General features: G+C 59.8%; 1 protein-coding gene across 2 annotated transcripts in view; it reads left to right on the top strand.

Annotated features, from left to right (window-relative positions):
- Positions 1-1,209: 1,209 nt before the first annotated feature.
- The window catches only part of RAI14 (retinoic acid induced 14), a 133,898-nt gene continuing 129,107 nt past the window's right edge, over positions 1,210-6,000 (top strand). For both annotated transcript variants that reach the window (XM_054715332.1, XM_054715333.1), the window contains exon 1: positions 1,210-1,314. The gene's annotated coding sequence lies outside the window, so the exon portion shown is untranslated. The remainder of the gene's footprint in view (positions 1,315-6,000) is intronic.

Here is a 6,000-nt window from a genome sequence, read left to right as displayed (position 1 = left end):
GTTACAGCTCAGACAGGCTGTTTCCTTGGCTGCTGGGGAGGCGGGTGGAGGTGGAAGGAGGGGTACAGATCAAGTCGGACCTGCCCATGTCAAGATCTGGCCAAGACGTGAGAAACTGAACTCTGTGAGGGCGAATTCCACCTTTGATCATTTATTTATTGACTCTTAGAGTGGCTCCCACCGAAAGGGACGCACCCCACTTCTTTAACCCAGAAAGCTTCCCGCCACAGCCACGGACTGGGAGCTCACCCCCAGCCGAGCCCGGCCCGAGCGAGGAGGGCCTCTGGTGAACCCCCCTTCTCGGCCACAGCTGGTTCGCAGGACTGGAATGAATGAATGGGAAGCGTCCCCCATTAAGGCGGTGGAGGGCTCTGAAACCCTTGGAGATGCAGGGGTCCACCAGGGCTCACAGGCCGGTCTCAGCCAGCTGGGGAAGCGGGGGACGCTCAGGGGTCCTGGGGAGGGCGCCTTGCCCCTCGGCTTCCCAGGCCCTGGTTTGGGGGCGCTCCCTGGTCGCGCCTCCCAGCTCAGGCGGCGGCTGCTCCGGCCTCGGGGGCGCAGCCACCGGAGCGGGGCCGCCTTTCCGTGGTCCCCTGAGGCGTGGACACGGTCCCTGCAGCCAGCCCGTGCGGCCCAGAGCCCACGAGCACCTTCTGGCCTCCTTCCTGTTCCCTTGGGACAACCTGACCCCTGCGAGTCTGCTCCCCGACTTCCCCCCACGACCACGAGCGCCTGGGGAAGCTGCCCCGAAAAGAGCACTCTCCGGGAACCCATCCGTCCCGAGCCCGGGGGTCCCGGCACCCGCCTTCCCGCGAACTTGGGGTGAAGATGTGGACACGCGCCCGCGGGGAACACGACCCCCGCCCGCGGAGAGCAGGCCACGGCCGCCCGGGGAGGGGGCGCGCGCCCGGGGAGGGGGCGGCCGCCCGGCCGGAGCACCTTCCGCAGGTCGGGCCGGCGCGCGGGGCCGGGTCACCTGACTCGCGGAATTTCGGGCCGCGCGGGTGGAAGGGGAGGGGAATGGTTAGCACCTCCCTTCCCGCTCCCGGGATCCGGCCGGCGGGGCCGGCGCCGGGCAGCCACGTGGTGGTGCTGCGGCTGCCCCCGCCCCGCAGCCCAGCCCGGGAGCCGGCGCCCGCTGACCCCCGCGGCGGAGCGGGAGGCGGAGGAGGAGGAGGAGGAGGAGGGCGAGGAGGAGGGATCGAGGCGCAGGAAGCCGAGCAGGAAGCGAGCCCGGCGGCCGCGTTTTCCTGGGGAAGCGGCGGGCGGGGTGGAGCAGCCAGCGGGCCCGGGAGCCGCCGCCGCCTGGATGGGGTGAGTGCGCGGCGCCGGGCTGGAGGCTCCCGGCGCGGGGTCCCGGCGCGTCCCCGCCTTTGTGTCTGGGCGCGGGCGGCGGCGGGAGCGGGGCCGGCGCGCGGGTGGAGCGGCTCCGCGGGGTGGCCGCGAGCGTCCCGCCGCCGCTCCCCGGCCCCTCGCCGGCCCCCGCGGAGGGCGGGTTGGGGGACGGAGGGAGAGGAGGACGGCGGGGAGCGGAGCGGAGAGGGGAGGACCGAGCCAAGTTCGGAGACGGGGCTCCGCCTCGCCACTCGCAGGCCGGCGGGGCAGGGCGCGGGCTGCGGGGCGGGAGCGCGGGCGGCGATGAATGACCGGCCCCGGCGGGGCGCCCCGGAGGCTGCCCCCTGCCCACCTGCCGGGCCCGCCGGCGGCCGCTCCCCTGGGGTCTCCGCGGGGAACTTGGCGGAGCTGAGGAGGGAGGCGGGAGCGGGAGGCGGGGTGGCTCTGCGAGCGGGTCCGCTATTGTTCCATCCTGACTCCGGAGCCCGCCGGCTGGCCCCGGGGTGCAGGCGAGGCCCCCCCTACCCCCCGGGCCTGAGACTGCCCCCCGCTCCCCGCCCCGCGCCCCGGTCCTCCTGTCCCCTTCCCGCCGCTGCCCTGAGCACGGGAGGGAGGGATGCTGGAGTTCGGGCGGCTCGGGGCAGCGGGGACTTGGAGGAGGGAGGATGTGGAGCCGCGGGAGGGGCGCGGGCCGCCCTGTACCCCAACATCTGCCCGGGGGTGGGGGGCACCCTCCCCAGCCCACCTTCCCCTCGCTGCCGGCGTGGGCAGGTTTGCGCCGCCGTTTCGTTTCCACACTTTGCAGGGCTCACGGCCAACCCCTGGCTCACACGCTCCTCTGCGTTTGGACCTCGCTTCACCCCTTTGTGCAGTGTCGGGGGGCAGGGGGTGTCGGGGGGGAATGGGGGGGCGCTCAGAACTCGGAGCGGCAGCCGACGGGCAGATGGCGCCGGCGTAAAGTGGGGGAGTTTCCAGACACCCCGGGCAAAAGTCCTCCATCTGTGTATCCATCCAGGCTCGCGCGCCTCCCGGGAGCCAGGGCAGCGCAACTTTCTTTCCAGGGACGGCGGGGGCCGACTGCGGGCCGACTGCGGGCCAGGCCGCCCCCTGGACCCGCGGCTCGGCTGGGCCTCAGGCTCACGGGTGATGGGGGTGGATCTGCGTCCCCCCCCCCCCCCCCCCGGGAGGGGAGGATGCCCAGCTGCCTGGGATGGGGGACATTGCAGGCCCCCGGGGAATGTGAGCTCCAGGCTGCAAGGGCCTGGCAGAGGGAGCAGCTGCTTCTGCGGGTCAAGACTCGGCACAAGCTCACCGCACGCAGCGAGGAGCGTCTCCCCGGCCTGAGGCTTGAACGGAGTGGGGAAGACACGGCGCATCCCCGGGAGCTGCGTCTCCACGGCTCTGTCCCGGCTGCAGGCCCCTGTTTACGTGGGGCCGGGAGTGTCATTCCCCATGGGTGTGACCTGGCCGTCGTTTCTTAAGGGTGCCTAGCCATGTCATGTTTTTGCTCTTGGGCTTGTAAGAGAGATTTCACGCGAGGAACTCTATCCAGTTCGTACCATCTGTAACCAGTGCTTGTGCATCACAGGGGTTGGGAGAGGCGTCCCGTGCTGGGCTGTTGGGGGTTTTCATTTGCATTCATGGAGATGCTTCATGAATGGGTTTCTTGTATCATCTACGTGCCTTAGATTTGTTTTTATGGCTTTTTGGGGGGTGGGAGTGGTGAGCACAACCCTGTTGAGAGGTCTTATTACTATTACCTGTGAAACTGAATAAAAAGAAGGTTCCAGGCCCTGGCCACTCCGTGGGGGCATGGCCGTGTCCCTGCTCGTCCGCAGAGTACCTGGCCATGCAGCTGACTGCCGCTTCTCAAAGCAGCGTTGAGGCAGGTACACTGACTCCCACTCACGTTTAACGGTGAAGAAACGGAGGTTTGGAGGTTAAAGAGACTGGGCCTTGGAATCCAGGGAATGTGATGGAGGAGTTTTGTCCCGATCTTTTCCTTCCTTTCAAAAAAAAAAAAAAAGTATGACATATTTTCAGTGTTTCCATTATCAAAAGAGAATGTAAGTAAAGCTTCCATCTCCCCCACTACCTACGTTTGAGAGTTGCTAATCTTTCCATATTTGCTTTCTATCCCCCCATAAAAATAAACTACAGCCTGCTAATGTGAAGTCCACATATAAAGTCTTCAGACATCCCTGGTACTCCTGGATATCACCTGTTCACAAACGGTCTGTGGGCTTGTGTGTTTCCCTTTTTATATAAATGGTATCGTTCTCTATACGGACAACTTGCATTTCTTCACGTGTCCTTACGTTTCCGAGGTACACGTAGAACTTCCTTCGGCTGCTGCAGAGAATCCCCGTGTGTGAATAAGTTGGCTTAGGCGCACTCCCTCGCCAAGAGGGAGTGAGAGTGTTTCCGGTTTCCCCCTGTGGACACCTTTTCTGCTGAGGCCATTTGCCCGGATCCTACTTTTTTTGCTGCGGTAAATAGTGCCACAACAAACACCGGAGGCGCATTTCCCTAGGCACAGGCTGCTCTGATACACACGCACGCCGTTAATAGCTGGGTAGTGGGTCCAGGAAATGCTACATTTATTTCTTTCACTTCTCAACAAGCATTTAGGGTGGTTATCTAGGGCCCTCTTGGTTATTTGTTGAATGAAAAAGTAAAATTGATCGACTTTTAGCTCTCAGAAGATTATGTTAGTTGACTGGACTCTTTTGCTGTTTTGTGTGTGTTTTTTTTTTTAATGAGAAAAATACCTCTTAAACCCAAAGTTGGAGCAGGAGACGAACTGTGGCGCTGACGGGGGATGCTTGTGCCGCAGCCTTTCTCAGCCAGTCCCTGGTGGCGTCCCCTCGGATGACTCACTCGGCCTTCTCTCATTTCTTGGTGAGATGAAGGGGTTTGAGTCAGCATGGACAGAGGCACATTCTTGCTCCAAGAGTCTGTGAAAATGTGGCTGCGCTCATGACATTTTGCCCCTCATTGTAATCCCTTAGTCTGGCGGCAGTTGGAGGCATTTCAATACATTGGCTTCCTCCTTATTCCTTCCAATCGCCAGGCACACTCTTGCCTCAGAGCCATCGCGTTCGCTGTTCCCGCTGTCTGGAACGCTCCTCCCCTAGAGAGCTACATGCCTGTGCCCCTTGACCCCTCAGATCTTGACTCAGACATCACCTCCCCCCGCCACCCTCTTCCATCCCCGCTCACTCCTCTTCTGTGCTTTATTTCCGTCCGTGGTACTTGCTGCCTTCCAACTTGCCACGTGCTTTTATTTGTATTAGCAGGCTGTCCTTCGTTCTAGATTAGAAGCTCCAAGGAAATGGGTTTTGTCTCTTGTGCACTGTTCACAGCTATGTCCCTAGTGTCTAGATCAGGAGTCCTCAAACTCCGGCCCGCGGGCCACATGCGGGTGTTTTTGCCGTTTTGTTTTTTTACTTCAAAATAAGATATGTGCAGTGTGCATAGGAATTTGTTCATAGTTTTTTTTTAAACTATAGTCCGGCCCTCCAATGGTCTGAGGGACAGTGAACTGGCCCCTGTTTAAAAAGTTTGAGGACCCCTGCTCTAGAACAATGTTGACACATAGTAGGTATTCGAATGTTTGTCGAATGAATATAACGCTTTCTGTTGTGTTTTTCCACGTAGACTTCCTCTGTTAGCACACATTGGGCATGCTGAATGCTGTAATTGAGTGCCCCGAGTGTCATATGTCCAGGTTCCACCTGGATAAAAAAACAGTATCTTCTAAAGAAAGCACTGCACTCTACTTAAATTCATGTGATTTCTCCCTCAAAACACTCGTCTTCAGATTTTTTTCTGCCACCCTTTGCCCAAACCTGGATTCAGAGGAAAACCTAAGTAATTCGACACTCAGAAGGGCACCGCCTTCCCTTTTCTCGATCCCTTAGCTTCCCAACATCTCACACGTGGAAGGTGCAGAAAGGACCCCCATTCTCCTGTGCACACCGCGTCTGTGCAGTCCGGCCGCTCGGAGTTTCCAGGACTGGAGCGTGTATTTCTCTGAATTGCTGGGGGGTAGGGGGGGGCACACAGTGGTTGCCCTGACTCCGCATTCATCCGTGAGGCTTTCTTTTAGAGGGTGGTGGAGATGATGACCGTATTCTAAAGATCCAGGAGCAACCAGGATGTAGGAGGGTGCCTAGAAGTACTCTGAGAATGGGCACATCATAAAACCTTAACTCACGGTACTGAAAACATGCGCTGTTGGAGTGCGGTGCGTTATTTCGCTAGAAGCCAAATGGATTTTCTCGACCTTGCATGATGAATACAGGAGTCGTCAAAGCAAAGCTAAACATATTAATGGCCTCTTGGGTGTATTTTAAATGGGTGATAGGGGAAAGGAGTCTAGTGGGGAGTCCCAGGTGAGGCAGGTGGCATTGAGCAGGGACATGAAGATCAGAGAAGGATCTGGAACCCGGGCCATTGGCATCTGCTGAGTGAGAACCACATCAACACATCTGTTTGTCAAGTTTTGTCAGTGAGCTCACAAATTCTGGGCCGAGGCTCTTAGTTTGACAGGAAGGCTCGTGGAATTGGAACATCGCCCGTGAAAGGTGGCATACTAGTGATGGATCATTTTTCAGAGGTGAAAGGGAGCCCTGACTTGCGGTGGACGAATAGGACCCAGTC

This window comes from Eptesicus fuscus, chromosome 4 (assembly GCF_027574615.1).
Source record: "Eptesicus fuscus isolate TK198812 chromosome 4, DD_ASM_mEF_20220401, whole genome shotgun sequence".
NCBI lineage: Eukaryota > Metazoa > Chordata > Mammalia > Chiroptera > Vespertilionidae > Eptesicus > Eptesicus fuscus.
The sequence above is the reverse complement of the archived record's forward strand: the minus strand, read 5'-3'. Positions and strand labels throughout refer to the sequence as shown.